Source organism: Leptosomus discolor, chromosome 1, assembly GCF_034619465.1.
Source record: "Leptosomus discolor isolate bLepDis1 chromosome 1, bLepDis1.hap2, whole genome shotgun sequence".
In the NCBI taxonomy this organism is placed as follows: domain Eukaryota; kingdom Metazoa; phylum Chordata; class Aves; order Leptosomiformes; family Leptosomidae; genus Leptosomus; species Leptosomus discolor.
Genome location: NC_141391.1, coordinates 65,554,217 through 65,573,161, shown reverse-complemented (window position 1 = coordinate 65,573,161; position 18,945 = coordinate 65,554,217).

The window sequence follows — 18,945 nt, the reverse complement described above, 5'->3', positions numbered from 1 at the left end:
ATACATGTTTTTCACTCTTCCCTTGAATTTTTCGTGCACAAATTGGAACTGAATTACACAGGATAAAAATGAAAATGTGTCATATAATTTTGCTTGTAAGTGGACAAGGTAAATCTTGGCTCTGATTGTCTGAAGAGGACATGGGCCGTGATCTCTTTTTCCTTGGCAAAAGCACATAATTTGTTAATGTTTCTTGTTGTTTTCCCCAATTTATGAAGAGACTGCTGCTGCTGCTACTGTTCTGAACTCACTTTCACTTAAAGTCCTTGAGGACATTGGCTGAGGGATTTCCTTTGGCACTGATTCTTAACTCTCATGGAAGACGTTTTAACAGATGATCATTTTATTTATAAATGACCAGTCCTCACAAAAAGTCCCTTAGCAGCCTCTAAAGAGTCTGGTTATGTCTAATCAGCCTGATGCAGGGTTTTCCCAAGTGCCACTTGTTATTCACGAGGAGAAAGACTGTAGGGTGTTTCCTTGTGGCATCTAGGAAGAATTAAGCAGACATTCAGCCTTCTCTTTACTCAGAGGATTCGAGCTGCTGCTCAGACTTTTGAATTGCACTCTACAGCTTATCTCCTGGTCAGCTGGGCATTTAATGTGCTTGGTTCGAATTGTCTCAGAACTGTCCGACAGTTGAATTTATAAAGTCCCGCATGTATGTTTAAATCAAATCTGTGCATAAGAAAACAGTTCCTTCTGCTAGTGAAGGGACTACTTGCTGCAGCTGGGTGTGTACTCACCTGTGTTTTCTCAACTAGGAGGATTTTGGAAACAAGGTCCTTTGAAAATTTTTGAAAACTGTTTGAACTATAGTTTGATGTCTTATCTAGTTGCGATTATTTATTCCATAACCTCCAGCTCATAAAATGACCTAAACCATTGTCATACTAAAGATGGTATTTCTACTTAAGTCAGTTGAGTAATCTTTTCTGTGGTTATTGAATACCAGTCAGATCTACTCAAACTGTTATGAACACTAGACTTTGATGCCCTGGGTGAGGAAGAGCCCATGTATTAAAGCAGAACAGAAGTGTGAAACCCTTTCTTGCTTCTGAAACTCTGTAAGTATCCCATATTCTGTCACTTATTTTTGCTACAGTACAGTTCGTTGTGTGAACAGGCAACTGCAAACACATCATTTGTTACAATTGTTTTGCATAAGCTTAAATGTCGGCAGAAGGCTTTCCTACAGAAGAACAGCTTGTTTAGTGGGCCTGTTTTTGAATGCAGGACTTGAAGAGTGACTGTCATGACCCAAATAAATACATTTCTAAAACAGCAGGTGGTGCCCGTGCTCTCTGTGTGCTGAGACTGGTGCTCGGGACTTCACGCTAACAACTGCCTTGCTCTCTGTTCCGCTACAATGTAGAGCAGCCTGGCAGTTCTCTGTTTTCCCAAGTCTCTGTCTCTACTCTGACATGTTCTAGTCGGCAGCAATTTTCCTTCTGAAATAGGAATGGGGCAGTCTTCAGTAATAAAAAATTTAAAATAATGTATACAGAGGCAAAATAAAAATAGAATATAATGAAAAATCCAATATATATTTTGAAACAAATGATCTCTCGGCCTGTGTGTCTTTTCTGACAGATGTACGTTCAGTTTGTGATGGTATCTTTTATCCTTTTCATAGTGGTGACTTCTGTGATGAAATACACTTTTTCTCTATGAAACAGGACTCCTGAGAACAATATCCCCATACTAGGCTCCCGGAAAAGTAATTGTACTAAAGCCATACCTTTTCATGACTGAAATTGTAAAGCTGGGTGACTTTTTGAAAATCCCTTCCTGCCTTTCATGTTTTACAAATCTCGAGTAGTCTGCACTGACTACACACGTTGAAATGTAAACATGTGAAACACAGGGCCAGGCACACGGGTCCCAGAGCACCCGCTAAACCCAGGAAACAGAACGTATGGCACCTGGCACAAGGAAAGACCCCTGACAATTTGAAGTCACAAGTGGCTTGGTAACTGCCTGTATCTCCGTCCCGTGCTCCAGTGATGGCGACTGGCCATGCCTGCAGTTGGACCTTCAGACGGAGTCCAGCAGCGTTCATCCTGAGGCTGCGGTGGGGCTTCCTCTGCTCTTCACGTAGCAGCAGCGATGTGCTGCCGGCTGCATTCCTGCCGCCTTCATACGGAAATAATCTTCCTTAGGAACTTCACATTCTGGATTAGGTAACACAGTGGGGACATGGAGAGACCACTGTGGATCCTTAAACACATACCGTCAAGCTCAGGCTAATGCTGAGACCAGTGGTGGTCTGGGATATAATTAATCATTAAGAAAAGAAGTATCCAGTGGGCACATGGAAGCATTCAGCCTCTGTTTTCAGACTGAGGTAAGAGTGTAGAGAGAAGGAAATCATTCCACCCATCCATTAGTATGAAGTTTATTTAGTATGAACTTGATGTTAATTGTGAGTTTGTAATATTGGGAGGGGGGGTGTCTGTACAGCATAATAATAAATAAAAAATAATACGCAAACTTACTTTTAGCACTAACAGCTGAGCAAGAAGCACCACATGTTCTTTGTGAAAGATGTACTAACGGTCAGAACAACCTCAAAAAATAATTTCCTGAAAGTATAATTTCTTAAACCATTCTTTTCCTTCAGAGTGCCAGAAGAAAGCCTTCCAAAAAATGCAGGGAGAGGGCTGTGTGGGTTTTGGCTATTTCTGTCTAGCAAACAATACACTTGTGTTGCTTGAGGTGTGGGAGGATAAATCACTACTACTTCTCATGAACTCAGAAATGCTTCCTATGGTAGAGACATTTCACCCAGCCAGGCTTACTGACACCACCTTCTGTTTTCAGCCTCCACTGTAAGAGGATGTTACTCTGAGATGCATACTCTTACTTATATTTCAATGTTGATTTGTAAAGATGTGTTCCTTTCCAGCTTCTTATTGTCTTCAAACCAAAGAGAACAGAGCGTTGCTTTTATGTAAACTATCAAAAGATTTACAAATGTCTGAATCTTTTAGTTTTACATATGTTAGAGAGCTGCCTTCATTTTCCTCTGGCTGTATGCAGTCAGCTATATTTATTATAATTGGTGTGCAGAGGACAGAAGACTTGACAGAGTGAAAGTTATAGATGGAACATGATCATTTGATGCTCTGTCAACTCCTGTCTCGCCTAAGAAAACATGTTGCATTTCATGCAGAATTGTGGCAGCCTTCATTTGTCATCTCATCTCCATGAAGTATGATTTACACTGTAGTAAATAAACATGTGAAATGGCCTGGGCAGGGGAGAAAGTCCTTGTAAAACAGTGTAAAGAGCATTGATAAAACCTTTTTATTATTCTTAGCACGCAGGTTTTAGATCGGTGTAACTCACTGCATGCTTTCTCTAGAACATACCTCTCAGGCACACACCAAAGTGGTTATTTCTCACCATCGATTCCTGGAAGAGGTTCAAAGTGGAGAGTGCTAGCACATGCCCAGTGCTCCTTTCTGCCAAAGCTTTTATTATCTTTGTGGGCATGGTAGCTGGCAGTGGAAGATGTTCCCCTCTTCCTATTTCCTCTGAATAATTATAGCGGCATTTTTTCCAGCCTAATTTTGGACATGAACCTGTTTGTGGGAGGTGATCAAAGTGGCAACAAAATCATAGGGACTTGAAAAGCAATCACATGAATCCCGTGTCAAGAATTGTTTCTGTGGACCACTGTCAAAAATGTATCTGGGAATCCCCACACTAGCTGTGATGCTCAGACACTGATTCCCAGTGGAGTCTCAGTACGTATTGTTTTATAGGTCTATTGAGATCTACCTTGTATTATCCTAGCATGGAAGATGTGTTGCAGCATCTGTGTGAATTCTGACAGGTGAGTACCAGACAGAAGTGAGTGAAGACTCTAGGTACCTCAACAGGCACACCTACAAGCGAAATGACTGCTTTCATTTCCACATAGACTGACTACAGTTTTTCACCCATTTTTTGACTACCTTTGATCAACAATTGGGAACTGTCAACCATCTCTTCAAAGCTAATCCCATCTCAGCCTTTTAGCATTGTCTATGAACTAAGGAAAGGAACTAGCCCAGGGCAGTGAAAGATGCACCCTGTCTTATTCTCAGCCCTTCCTTTCCCAATAAAAAAACACACAGAAAAAAAAAAAGAAGTGCTGGCATTCCAATAAAAATACACTGCAGTTCTCCTCCTCCTCTGTTCAAAGGCAAATCTTACTTCAGGGAGAGATGGTGACCTGTGTAAAATGGGAGGGAAAAATCTGAAATCGAAACTTGAGAAAATATTCTCTGCATTGTATGTTCACATTATGACAGCAGTTACTCAGAGTAGGAAAGGCAATACCTGGAATGCTGTAATCACCTACGGTTAGGAGGGAATTTGAGGGATTCCCTGTGAAGATGGGGATTTCTTAAGAGGAAAGCTACAGAAGTTACGAAAGCCAAATTGAAAAAAATAATAGAAATCGCACTGGTTGAGTAGACTTTCCTGAACACAACCTTATACATCTTAAATAAAAGTTATATCCAGATTCTGAAGATTATTGTGGTTGCTAGTGGTGCAAGTCAGAAGCATTTCATAGAGGAAGGCACTGGGAGCACAGGGATGAATAGCTCTGCAGAGAGAATAATTGGGATTCTGCTCAGATGGGGTGCTTTGGAGCCCCTGCAAGGTTTCATTTACAGCCACTTGCTTTTTCAGAGAACAGACCTGAAAAATCAAGTAGGTCCTACTAGTCAAAGCCTGAGGTTGTCTGAGAGGACATTTGTGAAGAGGATCTGGAAGCTATGGCCAAGCGCTTGATTCACCACTATGAAAAACGTGGGCTCTTCCATGCAGCTTTAGTAACAATGCATTTTTTGGTATGTTTTGTCCTGATTTGTTGTAGTCAGGAAAATCTAGCTGTCATGTCTATATTAATAACTATTAACATGAAGTGGATTTCTTTCCAGAAACACACAGTACAGTGGAAATTTTTAAATTTTTTCTCCTCTTTTTCAGGCAAATTGCAAAGAATCATAGAGAGAAAGTTTTGTAGTTCTTTGTTTGCTCCTGAAAGAGAAGTTTTGTAGTTGTTTGTTTGCTCTTGCAAGGCACTGAACATGACCCCTCAGGAATGTGTAGGAGAGGAAATGAAAAGCAGACGTGGGAACCTGAAAAAGCAGCACTTCTCCTCTATCATTAAGTGTATAATAAGGTAGATTACATCAGTTGTTGGCCTAGTCTCCCTGGTGAACAGGTGTCATAGATACAGCACTGTCTACTCAAATATTAACTCATCATGTGGCAGCAAGTACTAGGAGAGGGAATGTGTAAGATCATATACCTCCTTTCACACGTGGACACCTCTTCCGTGAGGCACTAAGGTTCAGTAAAGGAGATTCTTGTCATTTTTATAGAGTGAATCTAATTTTATGTAGTTGCATAGACTTGCGACAACTAATTTTTTTTCTGCTTCCTGTAAGAAAGTACTTTGGATACTAACTTATGAACAGCCATAAACTCAGACAAATTGCTCTGTTTATGTACATAGTTATAAAGTAAACCCGTAGCAGTTTAGTAGTAACTATCTTCAACTTTTACTTGGAACAAACTGATGTACAGGACTTTTTGTTCATATATTTCTATGTTGTTTACAATAGCAATGCCATGGCTCCCATTTTACAAGCAGGAAAAATGGAAATGAAGTTACATGCGCTTAGTTAGAAAGTAAGTCTTGTCCTTTAATTCCTGGACCAGCTCTGCCCCAAACTGTCTGGCACTCCTGGACAGCGGTGAAAAAAATAAATACTTGTATTTTTTAATATTGCATAACTTTTGTTAGACTTTTTACTTTATACAGCCTTATATAGAATCCAGAGTTGCAGCAGCTATGTGGGTATTGTACATAAGATGTCAAATTACGTGAGAGAAGGCACCTGATGAGAGTTGCTTTCTGTCTTCTCAGTCACTTTCCTAGAGGAGAAGAAAATCACTAATGGATGGTATTCAAAGTAGAGCCTTTGAAGTGAGCTAATGATAGATGAAATGAGGCAATAAATTTTCTTCAGGAAAGACAGCATGTTACTCTCTTTTTCTTTGGGCTCCAGGAAGACTCAGTATAGAAGCAGGAACGATGGCTAGGCTAGGATGTTCCAGGCATTCTGGCATATGGACTTTTATAAGTGTCTTCCTTGATCCATCCTAGCTGTCCTTTTTCCAAAGTCAGAAGCCTAAATCTCCTCCACACAGTTTCAAGAAGGGGACTAAAAATTCTTCCTGTTTAATAGAGAATGGACTTAGTAAATTTGGTGTAAATTTACCACAAAATAATTCAGCATGGAGAGTCCTTTATCACCATCAAAGGAGGGGGATTTGGAGCTGTTTTTTAAATAAAAAATGTAGGTGCAAAAAAATGTTAAGGCCTGACAAATTGGCGTAGTTATGTGATGGGATTGCCTGAGCTGGCAGGACTGAAGAACTAAGACGATTTCCAACCCAAGCTATGTTAGCACTTAATGAAAAGAAAGGCACGGCTGTCGGCTGTGTCTGTAGTTTCCTATTGTCAGATATTGCCCTCCTATGTTCAGGTGGGATTCTTATTATGGATTATGTGTATATAGAAATGTATTCATATATAAACCAAATATATATTTTATTCTATATTTTAGAATATTTTATTATATATATAAAAATAATTTTATATATATTTTGCATCTAAGAATGATTATCCCATCATCTGTACTACTTGTCCAAAACATTATGAAAATTCAGCTGACAGAAGGGTGAACCTACTGTGTAAGAGTTAAGAAGTTCTGCTCTGTAGTTTTTAATTACTCAGTGAAGGTGGGAGATGTGCCAAGAGCTGGGGAGATCTAGGTGCAAATTTTATCTCTGACTCAGCTCCACCTTGAAGGGAGGTACAGGTGCAGACTCTTCCCTTTCCACCCCACTTGCTTTTGGGAAGAAGCCCAGAGGCACAGGAAAGGGCAGGCAAGCTGGTGGTGAGCTCCAGCAGGTTCATGATGTGGGCCGTCAGTGAGTTAGGACTGGCAGGGTGCATTGTGGGGTAAATTTGCACTGGGGTTGGGACATGGCCAAGGTGCATGGTCTACAAACACAACACCTGCCCTACTGTGCAAATACAGCTGGTGTCATCCCACCCTGCTTCTGCTCAAGTCAACGTTAGTTCACACTAACTAGCAGAGCTGCTGAGGCTTGAGCACCTTGAAAAATCCCTTGTGACGTATTTAAAAAGAAGGGTTCAAAACAAGCATCACTAGGCCACCTGTTGATGATAAAGCCTTGTCAGTTTATTTGAGATTAATTGAGGATGTCTCCGTGGGTTCTGTGTTGTATCACCTTCAACATCTTTTGATACCTTAATGTGACAGAGCCAGTGAAAGGAGGCAATCTTCTTGAACTCTCACTTCTGGAAAGGAGACCGATAAGAGCTTGTCATCAGTTTTTATTAACACTAAATATTTTAGCAAGCTCTTGCCATTTTAAGTATTGTGGGGAAAACAAAGCAGTCATCTGCCTCCTCTAGCAATTTTCGTAGCTCATGAGACTAATCGTTCCTGTCAGGTAGCTGGATAGCTTTTTCATTCTTTATAGCTGACAGCCTTTTTGCATTTGGTACTGAAAGCACAGGCTTCAGCCTTATGATATAAAGAATATCCTACATATTTTAATCACTTCCTAGAACCACTCACCTTTTGAAAGAGACACGTTACCGCACTGCAAAGCACAGAAAGGACAGTGTTGAGTCTACAGGATTCCTGCTCTCCGGGGGATTTGTTGGCAGAAGTGTAATGCTCTCAGTGAAAGGCATTGAGAACAGCCTCCGGTCTGATCTCGGTGAACTTGTGATCCTTACTTTTATTTCATCCTCAGCATGTGCTGTGAGTTGATCTAGATTTTAATTTTTTAAAATAGCCATATTATTGGTGGGTCCTAGAGGGCTTGTTACAGAGAAGGAAACACAGAATAGGAATATTCTCTTGCTTTTGTAAGGAGAAGTGGAGACTCATTACTGACAGAGAGATTCTGCTGCAGTAAACTTGTACTGGTGGGACAGGTTTAAGCACTTAATCCTTTTGCTGCTCCTGTTATAACAATTCCTAGAATATGGCAACACTAACAGGATGTTTTTCATAGAGATTAAAAAGGATTATTCATTTGAGTGACTCATCTCCAGCCAGTCCGTTGTTGAAAGCTGTGGCTGGGTGTACAAACTGTGTGTTTTCCTGATGAAAGGAAAGCAAACTGAAGAGACTTGTTCCTTTTCAACCACCATCTATGCTGACCTTTGCTCTCTGTTATCAATATAATGGTTAAAAATACCAACAAAATCTCATTCTCTTCAGCGTGCCCTGTGTGTTAGCCCAAGCGTCTGTCTCTCCCTGTCCTTTGCCTCTACAGACTATTCAGAGACAAACACCACAACGCCATGTAATGTCTGCTCCTCCGTTTTGCCTCGGGGTGGTGTAACATCTATGTGTCAATATTAGGGGCACATCCTCATCTGGTCCTGCTTAGAAGTTAATTCTCAGAACAATAGACCCAAAAACATTTTCTGCAACAAAATAAGTCTTCTTTTGACAAGGTAACAAGAGCAGCGGGGTGGAAGCACAAGAGCCAGTAAAATGCTCCACAAAATGATGCAAAGATATCTTGCTTTCTTACATTAAAGCAGGAATTACGGTGCTGAGTAAGGCTCTACACTCTCATGTTCCTCTACTAAATATATGTAAAGTCTGCCCATTTCTAAAGGCAAACTATAAACATCTGATTTAATTAATTTTCTGTTCTCTTAGTCTGCTTGGAAAAGGTTTAAACAGCAAGGACAAATAACAAAAACCTTTACTTAAAAAAAAATACAGCCTAGCTTGCAGTGTCTCTTTTAATATTAATTTTCCTGGCCCAATTATACAGCTTCTCACCAAGGGTTTCTCTGTGAAGAGCTTGCCACTTAAATTTTTTCTTATGTGGGAAAGTTGATCGGCTTTCTAAGAACTACTTTTAATCTTTCAGTTTTGTAGGTCTTCTTCTGGCTTGCTACCTACTACTTTACGGACATGAATTTCCAGAAGTCTTTCAAAGTATAACAAGTGTATACATTCAAGATCGCTTTTTGGGATATGTTCTCTAAATAACTAATTGTACCCAGTAGCAAAAGCAATTTCCTTACATTGTAAACAAAATGGACTTCAGTTAAATATCATGGATTAAAAACTGCTTGGATGAATGATTTTCCTGTGAAGCAGGAAATATACATGCTCTTGCCATCATTGACACGGCACATACTGCCATCTGGGTGTCCTGAGAAAGCACCTGGCTTGCTTCCTTACCTGCTGCTCCCGTCCTTTCTCAGTGGCCACAGCAAAGTGCACTATAAACACAAAAATGTCACCAAATGCCAAGCTTTCCACCTTACACGCTGCCTTTTGCTCCAGGCTTTGGCAATGTGATTGATCATCCCTGTTCTACAGGTGGAGGAGCTGAGGCAAAGACACCCGCAAGCCATGGGCTGGGAGTAGAGCTAGAGCCCGACTTCTTCACACACTCAGTGCCTGCTCTGAGGCCTTGCCCACACTCGCTGCTGCTGTTGTGTCCACACTCACTTCCAATTACTGCCAGTACTTTGCAGATGTGTAAAAGCATTCTTTCTGAAATGTCGAAGCATCTTAAGAGACCATATGATAATACTATGTTTATATAATGATTCACACTGCAGTACTAACACAAAATCAATCATAACTAAAATTAAAGGCACTTTTTCTGCTCCACTTTCTTCATCTGTGCCTAGGCAGCTGAATGCTGGCAAAGTGCCTGATTTTACACATGTTATTTGATATGTGTCTATGTGTAGGTCACGAAGAGTACATTAGGAATGCAGTGGCATTTGTCATTCAAACTATCACATCGACCAAGCCACTGCGAGCGTTAATTATTTCACAAGTGACTGCACTCAGTTATGTGTCTCAGGTTGGCATATTGCCAAAGAACGGTGATATTTTCTTTTTTAAATGAGTCAAAATTTTCTTTCCACACTGGTACCCTGTTAGATGGGATCGTGGTCCTTAGATACTTTCAGAGGAATGTGAAGATACGTTGGGTAACAAACAAAAAGAGGTTAAAATTGCAAACTGCTAGCTGTCCTATGTTTTCTTTCTTTGTGGCAGATTGCTGAGGTTCCTGCTACACTGTTCAGTCTTTCAGGAACTGAAAGGCAAGAAGCTATTTCATCACCCAGAGGAACTCAAGGGGGTTTGTATTATAGTCAAGTAACAAGAAGCTGTTTCAATTGGTGCCATTGCCAGGAAGCTCACAGTATAGTTTAAGTCTTTGTCATGAATCCATGAGTTTTTTTCTTACCATAAGATGAAGCAAGAACCATAAACTGTACTAAAAATCAATATAATTTTGTAATGTGTTATAGAGAGAACAAATAGGGTTTTTTCTAGAATTTAAGAACAAATTGTCTGTAGACTACTGCTGATGGCTTAATCTCCATTTCATTCTGTGAACAATAGGACATATGGCCAGCTGGGGCTCGCTAGATACTTCCAAAGTGTCGTTATTTCCAGTTAGAAATGCTATCCGCTGTGAAGTCAAATCCCTGCAGTGGAGGCTGCTGAGTCTTTGCTCTCTGCCAGAGATCGCTACCCTGATCGTATGTAGCCCAACTGGAGCCATGGCTATGACAGGAAACTGAGCAGAGACAGGGCAGCCTGGAAACTCTGTCCCTGGTCATATGTTCATTGCTGCTATAAAAAGACTTCAGTCAATTATGAATTTTGTCAGAACATTCTAATATGGATGGAAGGAGAAGGTCACTTTGAAAATAGCTTGTATTTATTTGTCTGTCAATGCTCATAAGAAATTATACACATACACCAGATGCTAGACTGGCTGTGCCCTTTGTTCATAACACAGGCAATTAAAAGAAAAAGAAGAATGTCCAAGTGGTATAGTTTTAATAATCCCAAAGATTAGCAACTAATCCCAAATCATAATGAATTTTCCATCAGCATGACTTGTAGGTCACTGTCACTATAAATCTAGTCCAAGGATGTCCATTACCCAAAGGAATGTTCATGGACTGCAGAAAAACAGAACAGAAGCCAGGGTCAGCGACAGAAAAAAAGAAAAACCCAAAACGTTGCCCGGCAGGTGCTGTATCGACAACCTGTAGATGGCAGTGCACGCAACTCAAATAACTACTCACATACTCCACAAAGAAGATACCTTCAAGGAGGTCAACATCCATCATCTTTTCCATTTACATCACTTTCTGTTCCGTTCTATCTTAATAATAACAAGTCTTAGTGCCACATGGCTACCATAGTCCTTGGTTTTAATCATGAACGTCCTTTGAATGACTGTTAGGCATATTGGGTGAAAAGACTTGGACTTTTGCTCAAGTACCTGAATTCTGGACCAAATGGTTCCACTTCTGTAATCCTTTAGAGAAATAAGCATGTGAGGGGAGACATGTCCTTGAGAAAAACGGAAGAAAGAATCCTCTGGTCAGAGCATGCCTTTGCTCAGTGTGTTATATGAGCATTGCCAGTATAGCATGAAGTACCAAAAAGTCAGTTCCACATTGCTCTTAATGACCCACAGGTACCTGAGGCCACAGTTCATGGAAGTCTGAGGTTCTGGTGCAGATGAAGTATCTTAAGACCAAAACAGAAGACCTCTGTTCAGGAGCAAATTTATCTGGGAGAGAAGGAGAGTACATGGCTTTACTTTAAACCATGTTGTGACTGAACGCTGACATGAAACCATGACCTGAGTGAACGTCTGAAATGGTATCAAAAACATATCCATGTGAACAAATGAACATTTGACACTCTCTCCTGCGGTATTATAGCCTGGCTGGGTGGACAGCTAGATTTGTAAGAAACCAGATGGTGAGGCTCAGAGGGTCATGGTCAGTGGATCATTTTCTGCCTGGAGCACACAATGGGATAGGTTCCTCAGGGTTTGTCCTGGGACCTGTGCTGCCTAATGTTGTTATCTGTGACCTAAAGGAGGTTGTGGAGCACACTGTCATCAGGTTTGCAGCTAATGCTGAATTGAGTGTGGCCGGACAACACTCTCCATGGAAGGGCAGTCGTTCAGAGGCTCCTAGACAGGTTGGAGGGATGAGCCAGCAGGAACCTCATGAAAAATCAAGAAACAAAATGCAAAGTCCTGCATCTGGGAAGGAAGAGTCTCTTGCAGTGATACAGGCTGGGGACAGACTGCCTGGGGACAAGCTCTGAGGAAGGGGTTCTGGGGGAGAGAGCTGGGCAGGAGCCAGCAGCGAGCCCTGGCAGCAGAGACGGCCATCAGCATCCAGGGCAGCATCAGCAGGAGCACCACCAGGAGCTTGGGGCAGGGGTTGTCGCCTCTGCCCAGCACTCATTGTCAGACCACATCTGGGTACCGTGGCCAGTTTGGTGTCCCCCAGTGCAGGAAAGACACCGATAACCTGGAGTGAGGTCACCCCTGCAGTGCTCAGGGCTGGAGCATTGTCCCATGGGCGGAGGCTGGGGCAGCGGGGCTTGTCCAACCTGGGGCAGAGACGACTTTGGGGGCACCTCACAGCCACCCCAGTGCCTACGGGGAGGGGATGGAGAGGGGGCAGCCTGGCCCTTCACAGCTCCGTGTGGCAGGGCAACAAGGTACAGCAGGCATGAGCTGGAACGAGAAGGGTCCAGGCTGGGTACTGAAACCTTTCCCTGTGAGGACAGGCAGGCTGGGGGGGGGGGGGGGGGGGGCGGGGAGCAGAGGGACAGGCTGCCCGGGGAGTTTGGGCAGGCTCCATCCTTGGGAGTTTTCAAGACTCAGCTGGACAAAGCCCTGAGCAACCTGGTCTGACCTCACAGGTGGCCCTGCTTGGGGCAGGGGTGCACGAGGGACCTCCTGAGGTCCCTTCCAACGTGAACTGTTTTATGATTCCATTATTCTAACCAGCAATATTAGACATAAAAGCATGAAGAATATTTCTCCTCCAGTGATGCTATTCCCATCCAGTTGTGCACTGCTGATAAATCCTGGCTGGGGACAGTAACCCAGATCCATGTATCTTGACCACTGGCATAAATTAACATACACTATATTGACTCAGAAGTGTTCAAATAAAGCAGATGCTGTTGCTCATTTTTTACTGTGAATGGCAAATTTGCCAACAGAATAGTTCAGTGTTTCTTTTCAAATATGGAACAAAGAACTGAATTAAGAGTTCTGGGTTGGTTTTTTTTCATCATTGTTTACAGTTCACCACCAGTATCCTGTAACGGACCTGAGCATGACTTAAAGAGTACATTTTGTTTCTAATTTGTTCTTTTTTTAAAGCTCTGTTATCATTTTAAATTTGATTGGTCATTCACTGTGACTGGTGACATTTTGCTGATTCCTTCAGCTTCCGCTATCTCATTCCTTTTTAAAGTTAAAACCGATCATTACTGACATTTTTCTTTCCTTCCCAGATGCTAAATATTGATTTTGAGGGTTTCTTTATCACTCTGCATCTTTTTCTTTTTAATCCATTGCATTTTTTCACAGTTGCTCAATCACAGTTTTTTATTTAGCATCCAAGGACTAGTTCTTAAACATTTCCTCGTGCTTTTTTAAAACATTTCTCACTCTATATATACATTCCCATCTATTATGTTGCCAATTAGTTTAAACATTAAAAAACGACTGTTTAAAGCTTGATAAAATATAATACTGGTTAGTAGCAGTACTGTGGTCAAATAAATTTAACCCAATCATGATCATTAATATACAGGCAAGCATTAATATTCTAAATCAGCAGTGAATATTTGCTTGTCCACCAAAATGAGCTCTAACGTGGCAACTCTCTTACCGTCATCTTATATGAATATTTTGTGGTCTCTATAGTTACCTTACCTAACTCTTCACCCAGATGTAACTATTTGTACTTTTTCAAGCTCCCGTGAAGAATGCCTCGTGTCATTCATTTGTTGCTACCTAAAAAAGTGAGGCCTTCTTTCTAAATGTTCCTAAGGTATTTTCCTACAATACAGCTAACACATGGACAAGGTGACCTCCAGAGTTCCCTTCCATCCTCACACACTAATCGTACCCATGATTTCTCTCTCCTTCAGTACCTTCAATATCTACTTCAGTATTATCTGTGCTCACTGCTTCCAATCTTGTGCAACATCTACTCTATCATTTTTTAACTGCTTCTCACCAAGTGTATTATAAATGCAGTATAAAAGCCTGTGTACTTCAAAGACCCTTGAACCTGGACAGCATCATGGTTCATAGAAATGGGTTTCAGGTTCAGAAGCGGTATCTGACACCTTAGTCAGTGGGATCCCACAGACTCACTGCTTTAGACCTCAGTGCTGGTGCCACAGCCTTCCTGAGCCCCTAATTACCAAGATACTTTTCCATGTTGCTGGGGAAGATCTAGTTAAATGTAGAGCAGGGACCACGGCAAGAGAGTAAATCAAAAAGACACAGATATGGAGAATATAGCACTCTGAAAAATAAAAATATTCTGTGAAGACCCTCCAAATTTGATCTCACCTTTCTAGCACATTCTTGGTTTGATCAGTGATATTGCACTATGTTGTCGTTATTTCCTCAGTCTGATTTTCTTTTTCTTACATGAATGGGGTCCAGGTTGCAAAATCCAAGGCTCCTTTCCTCATCAGCTTTCTAGGAAAAAACATTGAAAGACAGTGACCATCGTGCCTGTATGGAGACATGCCACTCTTTGATAGCCCATGAAGTCTCTGCCACACACGGGGGCTGTAGCTTTCCCACCAGGGTGTGATGCCTTTGGCAACTGCAGTTCACTGAGGAGGCTACACCTCCTACTCCTACTGCACCGCTCCGTACTCGCTCTGCTGCTTCTGCGCCTCCTCCCCATCGACTGCTTCAACCCACAGGTTGAGAAATTGCATTCTCAGCATTTTTAAATGCTCCAGTAAGTAAAACCTAGCATGTGTAGTTAATCATTGATCTTTATTTTTATTAACTTAGTGCTAGAGGTTCAGAATAAGAGACTCTTGAGTCTTCTGAGAAATAAAAAAGCAGGCGAGGCAGGGAAAGGTGTGCTCACTCCATTACTGACCGCGTTCCAGCAACTGACACATTGCTGGGTGTAACCCACAGCAGCTATAGGAACTGCTGTAATTTAAGGCTGTTTCTCAGGGATTTTCCACTGGCTTCAGATCCTCCAGACTTATGAGCTCTACAGTTGTTCCCCACTCTACTCGGAAACTTCTGTAAGAGGCTTGTGAAAACAGCTGCCTATTTTGGCCCTGACCTACCTTTCTTGGGCAGAATCAGACCTCTGAAGCTCATGTAAATTCCCTAAATGTTGCTTGACTATTCGGGGATATGTGGGAGGGATGCCCAATTGGTCCCTTCCAGTTTCTTACTTATGTACATATGCGGTGCATATGGATGCGTGTGGATATATGGATGTAGCTTCAGCTGCTCTCAGATGCAGGACGCATCTGTGCCTCAGTGAGATAAGGCAGCTTCCCTTGAATAAGCTGAGCTGTACACTGTTGTGGTAGTGGAGTGGGGTTAACAGAAAATGGTAGTGGGGTTAACAGTGGAGTGGGATTAACAGTGGAGTGGGGTTAACAGAAAATGAGCTCTCCACCTGTAAACCATCCAAATGTGCGCATCAAAGAATTCACTTTTTGCTGAACTTGTAATCAAGGTTGTGCAGGTGCTCATCATTTTGAGGAACTGGACAAAGCGTGGTGGGAAAGGATATGGTAGGTGAGAAAAAGATGAAGAGACAGAAAGTTTCTGGTTGCAGTAACAGTTAATTAGGATGTTGTTATTTGTCGTCAAGTGTATGGGGTAAGCCCATACCTTTGAGAGAATCACGAAGAAGCGGTTAACATCCAGCACACAGTGTCATGTTTTGAATCAGATTTTGAAGTCAATTCTTGCGGGAAAGGGAAGGTTGCCCTTGTAATGCAAAGAGAAATAAACACTTGTGCACAAATGCGGTATCCAAAGCAAAGGCAACACAAACTGAAAATAAACAAGCCATCAAACATAATACATAAAACGAAAACACTCATACTGCCTGCTTCACTTCACTGAGTAACACAATCTGAGTCTTACCTGAAGGATGCATTTGTAATGACTGGATGCATTTTTAATGCATTTGTACCTCCTCCCGTTCAGAAAGTGTACTCCTTTCTTTCTGCAGTCTCTGAGAGGAGGTAGTTCCCCATCCAGGCTCTCATTCCCAGCTGAGCCCTGTACCCCCCTGTTGTGCAGTCCCGTACACTTGTACTGCATCTCGTTGTCACTAAAAAGAGATGAAACAGCAGCACAGAGGAGATGCCTGGCAGTGGCCTCTTTCTGTGTGTCTGTGCTGTAAATTGCAGCGGGGCTAAGGAGTGGCTCTAACCCCTGAATCCAACAAGGTATCATAAACCAAAGCACTTTGTTGTCATTTAAATGCAACATCACTACATTTACAAGCTTTCCTGAAGACTTTCCCAGTACTGATGTGATCTGAAGTGAAGCCTACCACCCCTTTGGGCCTATTTGCTTTCATATCCTAAATGTGTGAGTTTTTTAGGAAAAGGAATACTGGCAAAGTTTTAAATGGCTTACAGCAGCTAATTCAAAAAGAGACAGAGAACAAATGAACCAAAATCTGCCCCTTAAGCTCCTGTTAGTGTCCATCTTCATCCTGACAAAGAGATAACTTACAAGGCTAAGCCACCTGACTTGAATTAATCAGGACACTTGGGGCAGTCCAGGAATGTGCTAAAGAAAGATGATTCTCCAAGAGACACATTTACACTGATATGTAAAATACAAGGTTATCCCTACCTGTTTCCTAGAATTGCTTACTAACCCAAAAGCTACTACATAAAGTTACTTTTTTGCTAGCTGTGGGAATCTAATGACTATTAAAAGCAGTAACACAGTGACTTCGCTTCTAAATCAGAGATCTTATGAAGTGAATTTAGCTATACCTTTAAGAATCCTTAGCATACACCACTGAAACTAGTTGTCCTCCATTTTCCAGAAGACAACAATGCTGATCATTAGCTAGATACTAGACAAAGCAGAGCTCTGTCAGAGCCCTTGGCTCTGAGCTGTTTCTGAAAAAAATCCAGACGCTAACTGGGAACTAATATTACCTGCATGAAATACTCTGAGTGGCAGAATGAAGTCGCTAAAACCAACAGAGATGAAATTTCCTGGAAATTTGGAAGGCAAATGGCTTGAACAGTGCTTCATTCTGTATCTGTGTTTTGCACTGACAACCTGCTAAGTTTTGTCATATATGCCAAAAAGAAAAGCCAAGTGAAGTGAAGGAGCCCATGCTGATGTCACAGAAAAAGTCTGCATCCTGGAGCAAAGGAGACAGACTGTTTGTTAAGTAGCATAGGACTGGAAGAGATCTCTGGATCTTCAGCACGTCGGATGGAAAGAAAGAAAACCTATGTCCTTGTTGTAAAATCTTATTCTCACTGCAAGGATATCATCTTATTAAAAGACGCTACAGCTAAAACAGGTAATTGAGCAAATGAAATCTGCTTTTGCTTGACATGTTATTTCACTAAGTTCTAAGTGCAACTTTATCCTGGACTTTGAATCCTTTATCTAGTACTGAAGAGCTAGAGGGGCTATGCAGCTGGACAGTGGGACACAGTCTAGTGGATGTGAACTCAGGCAGATGGAAAGGATCATCCATTTAACCAAATAAATCCAGCTTGGTAGAAAATGGTCATACATAATAAAACACTTAGAAAAGACAGGATGGTCAGGGTCCGTACAAAACCACTATGAAATTATAGTGATGAAGACTGGACCATTCCCTCCTGCTGTTTTAACAGATACAGGAATGGTTGCCACATGAAAAACAGATCTCCAAGTCACAGTGAACCTGGAGCTATGTGAAGAGTTGATTTAAGACCAAAGATTAGTAGATACTCCCACACTGCTGTTTGAACATGGCTTTAACCATGTAGTGAGCCCAAACTTGATTCACATCCACCCTGTGGGTTGAAGAAAATCTAGGGGAGTGGGGGCTGCTTGGGCTTGGATTAACTGTGAGTTTAGGCACGAATTTACTGTTTACACCAAACCCATACTACCTGAATTGAGGTCTTTAGCCCCAGCCTGGAAAACAGGCTGGAAGTGTGCAGAACAACATGCATGAGGCTGCTATTTAGATTAGTTAATAGGCTGGTTATAAACTTCACATTAACATTATGTAATCATTGTCACTTCTGTTATCCTTAGCTGGGAAAAGAAAGTTTCAGGAATGATGTTTTCAAGGGACTTTTCTGCAAGCCAGCTGAAACCAGTTATGTTACACACGGGCTCGTGTAATGTGCTGCTGTCGGCTGGAGCCCAGACATGCAGCCAAAAAGACTTTGTCAAGCCCTTGGCTCTGATGGGGGAGTGAGGAGCAAGCAGGTTATTTCTAAACTTTAGCAGCTAGCCTGCATTAGTTAGTTCACTTCTACGTGCAGTCTGGACACTCCTGAAATGTCTGTCACAGGACATAAACATAATTTATGATTTCTTTAACGCCAAATCCTTCGGCTCAGAACCAGTTAAGGTTAAATGAATACCTGCTATTATTCTTTGCTATTTCAGCTTAAAGTGAACTCAGTATGCTTAGTTATTTAGCAGTCAGTTACTTCATGTTTTTAGTGAGCATGAGGACAATCATGCCTGTCTTGGTGGTTCACAACACCCTGCAGATAGCCTCGGTTTCTCAGTGTGAAAGAGCGCACAGGGCCACCCACATTGGCAGATGTGCTGCTGCTGTGTGAATTCTACTGGAGTGGACCAAAAACCCCCTTCACAAAGAAAAAAATACCCATTGAAATAAGGGAGGGCCAGAGGAGACTCTCATCCAGCGTATTCTCTGGTGTTAGGATCTGAATCTCAAGCTTTGGGTGTAGGTCCCTGCTCCACAGCCGTGTATTTCTCACTTGCTCGTTTGCT